Here is a 17099-nt window from a genome sequence, read left to right as displayed (position 1 = left end):
ATTAAACTGTCTGAACCAGGCTGCAGCTTGTTGGAAATCCATCTAGTGAAGACTTCTGCTGCAGAATCTGGACCAAGGCAGAATAAACAATCACTTTAGCCTAGAAAAGGCTGGTGGCTCACATCCTGGGTGAGCAGGCTTAAATTGCTTTGCTAATTCATGAAAGAAGGCATAAATTAAACTGTTCAAGAATCTGCAGAGAACAGATGGGTTTGGAATATTACTTTTGAGAAATCATATATTTTCAAATCCAAAGCCATAAAGAATTTGCAGTTCCATTTAAATGATTGTTTACTGGAATGTCAACTGCCCCTGCTTTAAACAGTTGTACAGAATGTTTCAGGTGCTAGGGAGCCATTCCACATCCCCCACTCCTGGCACAAGGAGCCCCTGTTCTGACACTTTGCTAGGAGGGCTTTCTCCTGAGTTTCCCATTCACGTCTTATATAAGATTAAGGTATGTAAGAATAAAAGATTTCGTGAAAGAACAGCCACATTTTCACCCAGGAGCATGTTGGGTCAATTTTGTTCTTTGGACTGATGCTGATTTGGATTTGTTTTGATAAGATTTTAATGCTGTTCCTTGTTGCAGCAGGGAAAATCATGTGCAGGACCCTCAGTCACACAGGAGACAGTGGCACAGTGTTTACACTGATTACAGATCTGCTTAGACATGCAGGAGGAGAAATAAATTGAATTTCTACCAGAGATTATCTTTTAAAGTCTTGTGTTGGTTGAGACAGAAAGAAATTAAAATAAACAGTGCCTGCTGGCCTAGTTGAGGTGAAATTGTGTGTGTAGAAGCAGCTGGTGCAGGGCTTTGTCAGTCCTAGCTTTGGGAATGCTGGGGGTTAATGGGCACAGCCTTGTCCCTGCCCTGTCACTGCTGCAGCCCCTGCAGGGTTTGGAGGCTGCAGCTGCAGCTGAGCAGCTCTGCAGCCTCCCTGCAGCTGGAGCCACCTGGGTGTGCTGCTCTGGTTCTGTGTGTGTGCAGTGAAAACACAGGGAAGGAGGCTGAAAAGGGAGTTTGAGCTTCTGAACAGCCCAAATTTCACTGATTGCCTGGCTGGACACTTGCAAATAAAGATAAATCCCATTCCTCCTGGTGGGTGCATTTAAAAGAAACATGAACTTCATGTCAGACTTCATCATGACACAGAAATAGTTCCTTTCTGTTCAAACCACTTTTCCAAAGGCCTCTATTCTCTGCTGTAATCCCAGCACAGGGGGTGCAGCTGTGCACACAGTGACACCAGGGCTGGGAACTGCTGTGTGACAGCCCAAAGCTGGGGCAGGGTGGGACAGTGAATCCCTGGAGCTCTCCCTGTTCTAAGGCATTGATGGGCTGGGTAACTGAAGCACAGCTGGGGAGGCTGCAGGCCACCACAGCAGGCAGACACTATTGATGGGATCCCATTTCAAGGAGTAATAGACTTAAGGAAGCACATTCTTAAGGAAAACAGATGTCTGGAAGCAGATGATTAATTTGTGCTGGGTTTTCAAGCACTCATTTAACTTACAAGCTCTTTAAAGTGGATTCTTTAATTTAGTGCTTCACATCTTGAACATTTATAGTCAAAATCTTATTTCAGTTAAAGATGTGTTTGTCTAAAGTGATACTTTTAAATTCAGTGGAGTTCTGCAAATGAACACTGCTCAGAGAACAGAACATGGAGAGTTGCAGAGTGCTGCAAGTCATGTTAATTTGACTTTCTTATTTCCAGGGCTGGTAATATTTTTTTTTTTCAGTGACATGAAAATTCAGCTGCATCCAAGAGGATCCTCTTGCAGTGCAGAGTTCAGCAGGATGAGGGAACACAAGTGAGTCTAAATGTGGGTGCATTTCCCCAGATGTGTGCTGGAGTGGGGTCTGTTTCTTGTCTGCTTGTCCACACTTGGCCCATCTAAGGCTGTTTCAAAGCACCAGAGGTGGAAATTTGGTTTAAAGCACGTGCCAGGCTTCTTGTACTGCTTCATATCTGATTTACAGACAGAGGTGATGCTGAGTAAGCAAGATGGTAATTAATGTACTTGTATTTATTTTGTTTTGGGACTATGCTGTTAAATATTTAGAATATGCCTGGCCTTTTTAAAGGGTGAGAGTGCATGTGCTGCTTTAATTAATTTAAATAACAGTAGTGACATGGGCCTGAGCCTCATTTTTCTGCTATGGCTTAAACCCCTGGAAGGATTTGGCATCTGGAGGAGCTGCTCGTGGCTCTGGCTGTGTGCACAGGGTGTGAGACTGCTCTTAATTGGGTGCTCATTAGCTCTCTGAAGCTAATTGAGAGTTGGAGCTGCAGTGTGGAGCTGTAGGAACACTGGGGCCATGCAGCCCTGGTTGCAGTGGGATCCTTCCCCACCCAAACTGAGAGAGAAAACTGCAGAGGATTTCATCTTTTGGCATTTCCTGAAGCCAACATGTGCTTTCATGACAGAAGCCAAGATTTAGCAATCAGTGCAGTTTTTAATTGGGAAGATAAATCCTCAGCAGCTCCTCTGGCCCCTCTGCAGGCACAGAGCTGAGCCAGCCTTGCAGCAGGACTGAGGGAAAAGGGCTGATCCACATGTCCAGGAACTGTCCCTTTGATTTCCTTGCAGAAAAACTCTTGTTTTGACTCAAAGGAGGTGTTTGTCCAGCCAGTAACTCAGGCTCCTCCATCAGCAGGCCCTGCTCTGCTGCAGGTCTGTGCTGGGGATGGTGCAGAGATTCAGTCCAGAGCCAGAGGAGATGCTTCCTCTCTCTGGGATGGTTTTGGCAGCAGCTCCTGCTGCACATGATGGAGATGCTGAAAGCTGAGCAGCAGGAATTCACACAGCAGGGACCTGTGTGCTGTGATGGGAAGCTTTAAACACAGTAACTCCATGTGTTTTGTGTGAGGTATGTAACAGTCTAAATTAGACCAGAATTTGGAGTTGTTGGTCATACATCCCATAGTTTCCATATTTTACCAAGTGAAATGTGGGCAGTTAGCAGTCCTGTGGTGCTGATCCAGCAAAGCCTTCCCAGGCTCCACAGGCCAGAGGCTGCAGTTGCTGAATGTATTTCTGTTCATTTTTTACTGAAATGGTTTTAGAGTTAGTCAAACCATTACTGATTGATTGCTGAGAGCTGGAATGTGATATCCAGATTTCCACCAGCTGTTCTCTTGCCCAGCAACTTTCCTTCAACTTCTTAGATGGAACAGGATAAACAATAATGGAATGTTATTAGGGATAGATATTTGTCCCTTGGAGCTTCTCTAGCATTTGTTAGTTTTTTGCATTCCATTTCCATTTCTTCCAAGAAAGATACTCCAACTACACCAGCAATGATCTTTTTTTTCTTATATAGTTACCTTTTTAGAGGCCTTCCTTCCATGGCTTTTCTCAGCCATGCTCTGATCCTGTCCCTATCACTTTGTGGTGATTCAAGCTGTGGAAAACACTTCTTCTGTGCAGGCTGCAACAAATCCTGTTTGTGGGGCCAGACAGACAGAATTTCAACCCCCTCCACACCAGAACAAACCCTGGCTGCTCTCAGATGGTCAATTATCTTAATTGAGTTCTCACTATTTATTAACAGCTCTTTAATTCATCTTTCACTTTTACTTTCAGATTTCTCCCCAATATTCCCCATGTGTGAGACGAGGTGATTTCCATGCACAGGCTGTGCACTGAGCAGATGGATCTGACAGCAATGCCATATTCTCCCACCAAAATTGACAGGATAATAAGTGGAGATCTTGTTAAACTTGGCTGTGTTACCATCAGTGCTTGTTTGCTAATATTTCACAGCAAGGCAGACTGGCTGACAGGGCTTTGCTGAATGCATTGGCAGCAACCTTTTCTTAAGCTTAAAGAAATAAAGAAGAAAAAGGGACCAGAGATGGCCAGAGACCTTGCCAAGACCAATCCATAATATGATGGGTAAGCTCAGGGGCTGAGGGGGCCCAGGGCTGCCCATCTGACATGGATCTGACGCTCCTGCCAAAGGCTTTTCCATCCAGGCAGCTCCTGAGCTGCCCAGAATTGCACACAGAGCTTTGTTTGGCAAAAGCTGGGAATCTCTGCAGATCATTGTCCATTCAGCAGCTGCAGCCTCTCTGCTGGATTCTGGGCCTGGCACACCTGGGATGGAACAGGGATGGAACAGGGATGGAACAGGGATGGAACAGGGATGGAACAGGGATGGCAGCAGAGTGGGGAAGGATTTGACAGAAACCCCTTGGGTTTGACTTGGCCCCCTGGGGCACACAAACACCTGCCTGAAGCTGGGCACAAGAACTAAAGAGCTGCCAGCCAGACACTCGTTAAAGTTTAATTAATCACTCAGACACTGAGGGTGGCTCAGCTCTGGGACTGCACACCTGGGTTCTGTCACTGTCCCAGGGACCCTGAGTGTCTGCAGAGCAGATTTGTCCCAGCTGTGGTGCCACCCTGCTGCCTTGTGCTTGTGTGTTATTGCTGCCAGTGCCTGAGTAACTGGCAGCTCCTGCAGGCTGAAATGGATCCTTGGGTCTCCAGGGGACAGGCTGAACCTCAGTGTGTTTAATAAACCTATTTGGAGATACTTAGGGGTGCCAGGCTTGTAAGAATGAAGTCATATTGAAGAAGTTGCATATTCTCTGGGGTCACAATTTGTCTGGAATTTTTCTCCTCCATTTCTCCTGTGTGGTTTCCCCTTTCCTTTTTTTCCTTTTTTTTTTTTTTTTTTTTTTTTTTTTTTTTGCTATTTCGTGCTACAGGCAAAAAAATGGTTTTATTTGTTGTCACTGGGCTGCCCTTGTGGCCTCTCCATGTGTCCTCCCTGGCATATGTCACTTTTCACTGCTGAATGTCACTTCTCACTGGTGAGTTTATTATGTTGTCAAGACTCACTACACCTGTTGACCAGCAGAGGTAGTAGGAAAACAAAGATCATCTACAGAAGCAGTCAGCATCTTTAGGAGCCAGAGATGAGTGAGTTCTTGGTGGCACATGTCAAGTCAGTGTCCCTCCACCCTGGGGAACTGATCTCTTGCTCATCCTCACCCAGGTGTGGGCAGGAGGGGCAGGGTGTGGAATCATGCTCCACTGGGCTGTCACTGCAGGGCATCCTGAGCAGGGTGGGAGCATTTAAGGTAACATTTGATGATTATTTTTCAATTCCTCTGTAGCCATGGAGACCAGGAGCTTCCTAAAGCAAAGCAGGAGCTCTCGAGGTGCAGCTGAACTCAGACATTGCTGCCTCTTCTGGCCCCTTGTCAAATCCTTTTGCTTTCAGGGAACTGGGACAGAGGATCAGAGTGGCACATGAGGAATATTACACTTCAAATTAAAGTTCACTGGGATAAACGTGCATTTGAAAACAAAAGGTAACCAAAGCTGCTCTCCCACAGCCCCTGGACATGGATATATGCCAAGAAGATGAGCAGGTACTGCAGATCTCTTCCTTCTCTAGAAAACAAAAAATAGAAGACCTGTACCTGGAAATGACAGAAATTTAGGAGGTGGAAGAATACAATGGAAAATATCTCATTATTCATATATGTTTGAATCTGTGAACTGTGGATAGGGATAGAAAAGTTCTGTCACCTGGCTTCCCATGATTATTTGTCCCTACTGTGGCAGGATTGCCTTGTGCCAGGTCCAGCTTGAGGGCAGGAGCTCTGATGGATCCATGTGGTGAAGCCTGACTTTGTTCAGCATTCCTGCATCTTCAGCTAATTATTTTGCTAAATGTACACATGATCCTTAGTTTTGTGAGATGATCCACGTTGTTGTCACCCTTAGCTCCTTACACTGGAGTTCAGACAGCAGAATTTATTTCCTCAGCATTTGCTTTATTGCATTGCAGTGTGTTTAATCTTGGGAAATGGCAGCAGAGAAGAGTGTTTGGAGTTTTATTTCTGTGTTTCACAGTAGGAGCTCAGTTTCACTGCTGTCTGTGTCTGAGGCCCCTCAGGAGCTGGAGTCAGTGATTTCAGTGTCCAGGGCACATCCCTGAGGGGCTGAGCTGCCCTGGGCCAGTCCCAGCAGGAGCTCTCACCTCCAGCAGCCCTGCCTTCCCCCATGGAGAGAATAAACTGAGGAGGGAGCATTTCCTGGCTGTGGAGCAGATAGTTCTGTGAAACAGCAATAAAGCCATCCCTTAGGGACAGCCCATGGGTTCCTGCTCCTTGTCCTTGGCTCCCCCTGTCCAGCAGCTGCCTGACCCAGGCTGGGGATGGAGCTCCCTTCCCTGTGCCACCAGGAAATGGGATTCTGCAGCAAAGTGTCTTCTACTGCACCACACATCCCAGAAGTGTCCAAGCCTGGCTGCTGTGTGCCAGGATTGTTTACAGCTCCTGTGGTGGCAGCAATCAGAGCCAGCAGGAGGGAGAAGGGATCAAGCCCTGGGGCAGGTTAGACAGTGGGGATCAGGGAGGAATTCCCTGCTCTCCTTGGGGGAAGAACAAGCGCAGCACAAAGCTCAAGGTTCAGACTGAAATCACCTCCCAACCTCCAAGGTGCCAACACCCCACAGCAGCATCACAAACCTGCTGCACAGTGAGTACAACACTCTCAAAGACCACTCTTGGCCTTTGTCCTGTGCCTGGCAAGTGTCCTGCCAGCCCAGGACAGGGGGTTTGTGACACCAGCTGCTCCCCAGGCAGCCCCATAGCCTCATGTGGAAACAATTCCCAGCTCATTTTGGGCAGCAGCAGCTGAGCAGTGCTGGGCCCTTCCCTCACTGTCAGGGCTCTGATCACTGACAGTGCCCAGCTCCAGCTCTGTATTCTACTGTCTATTTTTAGCTGATTTATTTGTCATTTGTGTCTGTACTACACTTACTGCTGCAAGACCCCTGCAGTGCATTTCCCAGTGCAGTGCCCACCCTGTTCCACTGCACCTTGCCCCCCAGGCACTCCAGAAGCATGAAGTTAGGCACATATAATATTTTATATGTTATATATTGGTATATAGGAGTCACTAAGATCACAGCTTTGGTCTCTGTGCTCTGCCCTAGATCTGACACTGGAATGATGACACAGAAAACCTACACAACTGAGATATTTCAAAGTATTATCCTCTAGCCCCCCCCCCCCCCCCCCCCCCCCAGAGTAGTCAATATGCTTTAAAATGTCAATAAATTAACTTTGTCATACTAAAATTAAAAGTTCTGGATGGTTCTCTGCTGGTTGGGCAATAATACTGACAGAAGGAGCTGGTTCTGGAGCTCTTCACTGGCTCTAACAAACATTACAGAAGAGCCTGGGCCTCAAACCACAACTATTTCTATCCCTCTGACAAATTATTGATTTCCTTGCTGTCCTGGCAGTGAGGAAGAGCTCTCCCTGCCCAGCCAGGTGTACCCAGCATTATCTCTCAACACAATGCAGCTCCCAGACACAGGGCAGCCACTGATCCCATCACTCACACAGCCTCATCTTCACATGCTGCACCTGGAAATGCATTTGAAAATTTAGCGTGAGACAATATTAACAAATTCCCAGTATTGCACTTATCCCTTATTTAAAAGGCTTAAGATATATCCCTTTCTCCTTGTATAAACCAATTCAAGTTATATAATGTATGTGGATTTACTTTGCCCCAGTTCCAGCTGGCAATATATTGCTAAGCCAAGGCTGTACAATTGCAATTTGGCAGAAAACAGGTCAGGGTTTTATTACACATCAAAACTCTCAAACTGTTCTGAATGTTCCAAATTAAAAAGGCAAATAGAAAATAATCCTTGTGTCAGAATGATCCTATTCCATTACCTTGCTCATAAATTTCTACTGGGGGTACTTTTCCACATCTGTAAGTGCAGTTTGCTGTGACACACCCTGGGACAGAGCAAGGGTGGCAGGGCATGGCTGAAGGGGGGACCCCTGCCCCCTGCCCAGAGCCCACAGGGAAAGGAGCAGGAAGGCAAAGAAGGGTGGGGGAAACACCTTACAGGGGGTGGGATGAAGGTTTGGTGACCCAGGCACAGCAGGGACACTGGGCAGTGACACACACCATGGCAGGGACACTGGGCAGTGACACAGGCACAGCAGGGACACTGGGCAGTGACACACCATGGAGGGACACTGGGCAGTGACACACACCATGGCAGGGACACTGGGCTGTGACACACACCATGGCAGGGACACTGGGCTGTGACACAGGCACAGCAGGGACACTGGGCTGTGACACACACCATGGAGGGACACTGGGTGTGACACACACCATGGAGGGACACTGGGCAGTGACACAGGCACAGCAGGGACACTGGGCTGTGACACACCATGGCAAGTGACACTGGGTGTGACACACACCATGGCAGGGACACTGGGTGTGACACACACCATGGCAGGGACACTGGGCAGTGACACAGGCACAGCAATGACACTGGGTGTGACCCAGGCACACTTTTGGCTCCCCAAGCTCATGAACAACGAGCTCATCTCTGGAGCAAAGATCTCCCTGCCCAGAAGCTGAGGGACAGTGGTGCCTTTGCAGGGCCATGTCCCCTGCCCCAAAGCATGTGCCATGTCACCCTGCTGTCCCTGCAGCTCCCAGGAAATCCATGATCTGCAGCCCTGGCACCCTGCTCAGTGCCTGGGAGCTGTGCTGTGCTGCTGCCTTGGGCAGATCCCTTTGCCTTGTGTCACCCCACTGCCCAGCCACCTCCTGGCCTGCCTTAATCCTCTCAGCATTATATTTTTAGCATAATTACAGCTGTTCATTAATTTGCTGCTAACAGATGATTCTGAGTTACCAGAGGAGATACCAGAACTACAAAGAGTCTCTTTGACTCTCCACTGCCAATTTTAACAAATATTAAGGAGTCTCTAATAAGTCATGTTAGTGCTGAAATTAATCTGCATACTGGCTCCTCTGGGAAAAATATCTTTGTAACAATATAGATCTTGAACTAATTACAGATCTTAAATTACAGGACTGTCTTCCACCAAACACAACATCCCAACAAAAGCAAGTCCCCACAAAAGCTCCTACTTGCTCTGAACTCTGCTTACTCCACCCTTTTACCTCTGTGGTGTCACACTGTGTGCCTCAATTTCAGGAACAGCAGCTGCTCCAGGAAAACAAATCACAGATCACTTCCTTCCTTATTAAATCTCCTTCCCAACAGTCTGCTGCATTTTTAAACAGCTGTTGCTGAATGATTTGTTATTGATACAACCTGAGCCTCAGGCTGCTCCCCTGCCACACCTGCACATTGATTTTTTTAAGGAGAAAAACAGGATTTTTTTCCCCCCCCTCAATACATTGCAAAGCTGATCATCTAATCTTAAATATTAATAAAAGCATATAAATCCTGGAATGCAGTGGCTGAGAGCAGTGCAGTGTGTTATGGATGGCACCAGGGGTGGTACATGGGTTTTGGGAAGGAGGGGACACAGGGCAGGGACAGGACAGGGACACAGAGCATCCCAAGGTAATTCCAGGTTCTGCCATGGCTCCTTGGCTCCAGAGAAAAGCATTCACACCCCCCTCTGCCATCAAAATGCTTGACAGAGTAAGGGGTGGCTCAAGCCTGTCTAAACACTTGTCATTTATTAACTTATGTTTTATGGCACCAGCTCTACTGCTGCAAGGAATTAGTCATTTATTTAGTTCTGACATTTCCTCTTCTGTCATTAAATTCAGTCTTCTGTATAATACAGAGCAAAGAAAACAATTCCCCCATAGCTACTCAAACTTTATGTATAACAATTCTCTGAACAAGATGATGACTGTGTGGGCTGAAATCTCACAGAACTGCAGTGGGACTCAGGATTGTTTCCAGATAACTTTAAAAATCCTATTAAAATGCATCTATATCCATTATTCGTGTCTCCTGACGTGCAACAACTCATTACACCACAAATCAATGAATTTTCATTGCCACAAATGCATTTTCCCAACACATCTTTGCTCCCAGGGCTTGATCCCTTCTCCCTCCTGCTGGCTCTGATTGCTGCCACCACAGGAGCTGTAAACAATCCTGGCACACAGCAGCCAGGCTTGGACACTTCTGGGATGTGTGGTGCAGTAGAAGACACTTTGCTGCAGAATCCCATTTCCTGATGGCACAGGGAAGGGTGCTCCATCCCCAGCCTGGGTCAGGCAGCTGCTGGACAGGGGGAGCCAAGGACAAGGAGCAGGAACCCATGGGCTGTCCCTAAGGGATGGCTTTATTGCTGTTTCACAGAACTATCTGCTCCACAGCCAGGAAATGCTCCCTCCTCAGTTTATTCTCTCCATGGGGGAAGGCAGGGCTGCTGGAGGTGAGAGCTCCTGCTGGGACTGGCCCAGGGCAGCTCAGCCCCTCAGGGATGTGCCCTGTCCCCCCAGTTCCTGTGTCCTTTCCCATTTCCTGTGTACTTTCCCCAGTTCCTGGTGTCCTTTCCCAGCTCCTGGTGTCCTTTCCCAATTCCTGGTGTCCTTTCCCAGTTCCTGGTGTCCTTTCCCCAGTTCCTGGTGTCCTTTCCCAATTCCTGGTGTCCTTTCCCAATTCCTGGTGTCCTTTCCCCAGTTCCTGGTGTCCTTTCCCAGCTCCTGGTGTCCTTTCCCCAGTTCCTGTGTCCTTTCCCAATTCCTGGTGTCCTTTCCCCAGTTCCTGTGTACTTTCCCCAGTTCCTGTGTCCTTTCCCAGCTCCTGGTGTCCTTTCCCAATTCCTGGTGTCCTTTCCCAATTCCTGGTGTCCTTTCCCAGTTCCTGGTGTCCTTTCCCAATTCCTGGTGTCCTTTCCCAGTTCCTGTGTCCTTTCCCAATTCCTGGTGTCCTTTCCCAGTTCCTGTGTCCTTTCCCAGTTCCTGGTGTCCTTTCCCCAATTCCTGGTGTCCTTTCCCAGTTCCTGTGTCCTTTCCCAGCCCTGCTGCTGCAGAGTTGCTGGAAGGACAAGGTGCCACCTTGTGCCAGCTCCTGACTCCTGGGAGAAGCCATAGAAGGGGTGACCTAAAGGTTCCCTTAAGCTGTGTGAGGGACACTGAAATGTAATTTTGGGATCAATTTAAACTCACCTGAGCTCATTTGAGAAGGACAGAGCCATGGCACTGAGCCCTGCAGTGACCTGCACACCTGTCCTGTGTCACCTGAGGGTGAGCTCACCTGGCAGTGTCACTGAATCCCTCCAGGAGCTGCACAAACAGAGGTCAAGGACATGGGCAGTGCATTACAGACCCTTCATTTCATACCTGTGCACCATCAGGAATTGTATGCTAATGTACCAGTACAGAAAGACTTGACTCTGAATATTAATTGTCTCCATTTGAATGTCACTTAATGCATCCAGAATTTAAGGTCAATGTCATTACCTTTGCTACTAATTTAATTAGCATTCATTTAGAAGAATACATCCTTTGGCATTTGACAGCACTCAAACTTTGTGTTGCTTATTCAGAAATAACTCCCAAGGGAAAAAAGTCACTTAGGGAATGTCTGAAAAATCCCAAACTATTTGGAAATTAAATTGTTGGTTTACTTTCCTCCCATGTGCCTGCTCGTATAAAAATCAGCCTTGGGCTTTTAGAATCCTCAATTTGCATGAAGGAATGTATCAGATAATAATAATAATAATAATAGTAATATTCACAGAATATATTTGTATCAGTTACCAGCAGCATCAGTTTCTCTGGAGAGAAGTATGTGATTTTTGTGGTTTTTTTGTTTTTTTTTTTTTAAATATTCTAAATGATTGCTGCTGGTTGATGATGAGAAGTGTTTGTGTAACACTTGGAATATTTTGACTTCAGTATTTTTGGGGATCTTTGTAGCCTGGAAAACTCGATGGCAGTTCACAGCACCTGCTGAAGTACCAAAGGCTGTGCTCAGGTAAAAATCCATGAAAAATTCTGACACACCTTTAGATGAAGATCTTGCTGTCTGCTGATAAGAGATCCAGCAGAGATTATCCCATGCTCAGGAAGTGGTTTTCCTCCATTTTTGCTTTAAACCCAAACTTCAAGATAACTGATCAAAAGACTATTTTTGGAGATTATAGCTCTATAAAAACCTTCAAAACTATCTTTTTTCCCTCAGCCTTCAGGCTTTTCTGCCTGTCCCTTTACTGGCAGCATGATTGTAAAGCTCTTAAGCCCTTACAAAAGATACCATGCTCTTGATGAGGTTTAAAGATAGCTTATTTCTGATGAATTTGAATGAGCCCAGAATAAACTGACTCTGAGGAAAACCTTTTACTGAGCTAAGAATTTCTGCATTTTTGCAGCAATTAACTTAATAGTAGAGTAATTAAAGTGGTAAGTTTCTGCATACAGGGAAGGGCTTAGAAAAGGAACCTTTTGAAGGAGGATTTTATAAACCCATTATTCTTCAAAATATAACCCCAATTTGGGGAAATTTCACTCGTGACTTCTTTTGTCATTTGAAGAGCGTTGCAGAACTCGCTTATTTTTGGGGAAAGACAGGTGAGTTCAGACATTGTAAAACAAGGGAAGGGGGTGAGAGGTGGGGTAACAAAATCTGGATCCTGGAAATGTTTTCTAGGGCAGGGCTGTTGCAGGAGGAGCTCCCTCGTGGTAATTTTAAATAATTTCCTCTGGCTCTGAGGTATCATTGAGAGCTGCCTCTGTTTTCTATCTGCAGGTTCTCTATCCCAAGAGGAGGGGTTTGCATCTAGAAATCCAAGACAAAATAACATTCTCCTATGCAAACACTATGTAATGTAATTAACTCTAGAAATACTTCATTATTTTTCATTTTTTTAACCATTCAAAAGACTTTTCCCACACTGGGGCAGTGGCACTGCAGGCAGGGATTGCCATCTGCTGGCAATCTGCTGCACTCACTGGTTCCTGTCATCTTCCTCCTAAAACTATGCTCTTCTTACAATATTATTTTAATTTGTGCATGAAATTGTTCATTTTTATTGCTCTCGAGAATTTTATTTCTGGTCAGATAAAACTTGGTAATATCTTCCTGGATTTTCAAGGCTTGCAGAGCCTTTTTTGAATTACCTGATTTGCTGTGGTAAATTTAAAAGTGCATTTTCCCCAGCACAGGGGGTAAATTTAAAAAGGAATATATAAGCTGTAGGAAAAGCAAGGACTGATGCAGGGATGGCACAGCTCATGGAGATCTCTGCACCTCAAATTCACCTGGTTTTCAGGGTATCTCAGCTGAGTGATGCTTCTCTCTGCCAGTGGAAATGGTGTGTAGACCCAGAGCCCTGGGAAGCAGCATGTGGAATTAATTATTTAGCAGCTTAATACATGGATTTTTTTTCAGGTCTTTGGTTTGCATAGTAATCAAATAAATCAGCTTTTGTTTTCATGGTAAACGTGAGTAGAAGTAATGTCTAGCAATTTGTAAGGGAGCTTTCAAATCTAAGATTGGTGTGACTAATAAAATGCATTTCATTAGACAAATTTTCCACACATAAACCTATTTTGTGAATGCAATAATCTGATATTCTCATATGTTAGTCTGCAGATCACAAGAGAGTATGAGAAAGTCATAAAATAATTCAAGGCATAGAAACCTGGCTTTTGATTTGCTAGTAAATCAGGGTTTTTCCTTAAAGGAAAAAGATCAATTGAAAGAAATATGATTTAAAAATGAATAGCAGCATTACAAAGCTATAAAGATTTGATTTCTTGGAGCATTCCCTTTGTGAAGATGAGTTGGTCTGTCCTTGTAATCTCCTCTAAAGCAGTGTAGGCTGCAGTTATTTATAGGGATCACATAGAATTTGTAAAACAAAGGGTTTCTTTGCCAGCCTCCTGCATGTGGGTGCAGATTCCCAGAGGTTGCAAGTGCAGTTACAAAGACAGAAATGTGACATTCCAGAATTCCATCTCTGGCAGCTGAGGCAGTGATGAAGATTGGGATGTGCTCTAAACAAATTGGCTATTTTAACATTAAAAATGGACAAATTGCTTTGCAAGGTGGGGGAGGTCAGTGAGGTTCTGACAATTCCTCCCCAAACACCAGGCACTAAAGGACTTTTCCCCTTAAAATGCTTCTCTCACAGAAACCCTTGGTGCCTTACTCTGTTCCTCCTCCTAATTTTGGCCCTAATTCCCTTGGCCCTGTAGCCATTCAAAGCACTTGAGGTGATTCTCAGCTTTGAGCAGCTCATGGGAGTGAAATCCTTTGGCTGCCCTGTGGCCACTCCGAGCACCTCAGTGAGCTGCAGGATGGAAAGAAATCTCCTTTCTGAGCCCAGCTGCCCATCCCAGTGCAGCTCTGGATCTTGAGTATCTGTGTCCCAGACAGAGAGGGGAAAAAGCAAACCAAGATCACAGAATTGGGAACAAGGAGAAAGGAGGGAACTGTTCTGTGTGTTGTTCTGCAGCAGAGCAGTGGATGTGATTTGCCACAGATCATTCTGAATATTTTCTTAAGCCTTGTGTCATCTCCTTGTTTTTATATTTTGAAACTGTCCCTCTGCTTTTCTTTTGGCTGTTGGACTGAGGTCTGTTGTAGAATTGATGTCTGCAGTTCATTGCTCAGTTCCTAACAGAAGATGTGCTATTTAAAAGAGTGTCTGTATTGTTACTCTGCTCTTTGCTGCAGTTGCAGCTCTGCCTGAGCCCAGCACTGGTGTGAGCAGCAGTGGCAACTGGGCCTGGAAGGATCCCAACCCCTGAAGGTTAGATGGTCTGGTCAGGAATACATGATTCCTGCTGGAAATTATTTCCACGAGATCAGATGGACAGATATAATTAGCAGAACCAAGCCAGATAGGATTCTTACAGGAACAGCTGTGCAGTCTACAAAGGTATTGTATCAGAGTTTGTTTTTTTTTTCAATAGATATTTTACACAGAATCATATTTCTTTTCACAACAAATTGGATCTTATCCCAAATAGATCTGCTTTATAGCAAAGCCAGACAAAGAAGGTAAAGCTCATGGTTTATTATCCTGTCTCAAAATATTGTGATAGGCTGAATTGTGCTTGGCATAATAAAGTGTTACAGCCCTGAGTTTTATTGGGGATTGCTCCCACTTTGGAGAAGCAGCAATGAAATAAATCCGCTTCCTCAGGGGTGCCTGGGGAAGGGCTGTCCCTCCCAGCTGTGTCCTAGGCTGATGTTGGACAAATTCCTGCTCTGCCCTGAGCAGGGATCCCTGCAGAGCTGAGAACTACAGGGACCCCTGCTCAGGAATCCTGGAAGGAGTTTGGGTCAGGAATCCTGGAAGGAGTTTGGGTCAGGGATCCTGGAAGGAGTTTGGGTCAGGGATCCTGGAAGGAGTTTGGGTCAGGAATCCTGGAAGGAGTTTGGGTCAGGAATCCTGGAAGGAGTTTGGGTCAGGAATCCTGGAAGGAGTTTGGGTCAGGAATCCTGGAAGGAGTTTGGGTCAGGAATCCTGGAAGGAGTTTGGCTCAGGGATCCTGGAAGGAGTTTGGGTCAGGAATCCTGGAAGGAGTTTGGGTCAGGGATCCTGGAAGGAGTTTGGCTCAGGGATCCTGGAAGGAGTTTGGCTCAGGGATCCTGGAAGGAGTTTGGGTCAGGGATCCTGGAAGGAGTTTGGCTCAGGGATCCTGGAAGGAGTTTGGGTCAGGACTCTGCAGAGGAGAGGGCTGGGGGAGGGTGGGGGACAGACACACCAGATTTCCATCGTGCTGGAGATGCAGGGGAGCCGTGAGTGTTATCTGCATTTGCCATGGGGGCTTCATGGCCATGGACAGACCATCAAGCAGGTTTCACCTTGTGCCTCCCTCTTCAATAACCTGACCCTGCTTGGTCAGAGTGCTCTGAGTCAGAGGTGCAGGGAGGAACAGGCAGAGCTAACCCTGATCCCCTGAATTCCTGCCTTTTGAGACAATTGAGTGCTCACAGCCAGCCCCTGGCACCAGGAGCCAGGCAGCTGCAGCACATTCCAAATATTGCTCTATTTAAAGATCCCAGGGCTCCCAGAGCAGCTGCAGAGGCAAAGCCCAGCCTGCCATTAAACTTGCAGAGGGGCAATGGCAGAACCAGGTAAGAGGCACAATTAAATGTGAATGTACTGATAGACTGGAATTAATAGATCTGACAGCACAGTGGGAATATCCTCAGCTACCTCTGTTCTTGTCTGATACACTATGTGTATTTTATTTTCAGTTAGAAAGTGTAATCACTTTAAAAGCTAATTCTATTAACAGCTTGGGTTCCTCCTGTATTTTTGAATCCTACCAGTTTTGTTTTCTTTATTTTTTGTAGTTGTCATTCCAAGTTAGCTGACACAATAGGACAGTGTGTAAGATGAGTGTTTAACAGCATTTTTGTTATACTGTGTGTAGCTGAGCTCCAAGTCTAGTGCCAAGTGAAAAGAGTAAATTAGATTTTTACCCCACAAAGCTCAACTGGCAGAGCAAAATGAAATTTTAATAATGACCTTTCCATTGTAAGCACGCTTCACTCTCTCTGAGGAGAAAAGGCAGTTTGTAAAAATATATTTTATATCTATTGTAATTTTTTATTTATTTCACTTAAATTTACAACTGTAGTTGTGCTGTGTGCAGTTACTCAGGTAACACTAGTAAAGGGAAGATTTTAACATATCTTCATAACTACCTTCAAAGTTTTTAAAGACTCTTCTCCTGGTTTTTTGCACCAGTGACTCTGGTACTAAGGAGAGTGAGCTGCTGCTGAGGTACAGAAGGGTCCTGAACACTCTCTGAGTTTTCATTGACTGCCCCAGAAATTACCCTGATACTGGTTTGAACTGGAGCTCCAGAACAAAGCTCCCAGTCAGCAGCATCAGCAGAGCTCTGGCAAACCCCTCTGTGCCCCAGCAGGACCCAGCCTGGGTTTGTTTGTGATGAAACCTTCAGAGAAATGGCAAGGGCAGGGAAACACCCCAGCAGCTCCACCTGACACTGCCAAAGCAGCAAAATTCTAAATGAAACAGGTGAGGAGTGCCCTGGGGCAGTTTCAGGACAGGATTTCTTTGCTGTGTGGTTCTCTCTGTGTTGAATATTTTCATGGCAGCACATCAGGTCTGTCCCTCTGGCACACACATTGCAGTGCCATGCTGAGACAGGTTTGCTGTGCAGAGCTTTAGAAGAACCATGTGGCAATCCTTAAATTATTGAGCATCCCTCTGGGTGTGCCTGCTTGATCTGAGCTGTGCAAGGTGTTGTGAATAGTTTTACATAATTTATTAATCCCTTCAAAACCCTCTAGTTCTATTATCTGTGTAAAGATGTGCTGTAAG

The sequence above is a fragment of the Erithacus rubecula genome (assembly GCF_903797595.1).
Source record: "Erithacus rubecula genome assembly, chromosome: 11".
Classification (NCBI taxonomy): Eukaryota; Metazoa; Chordata; class Aves; order Passeriformes; family Muscicapidae; genus Erithacus; species Erithacus rubecula.
The sequence above is the reverse complement of the archived record's forward strand: the minus strand, read 5'-3'. Positions refer to the sequence as shown.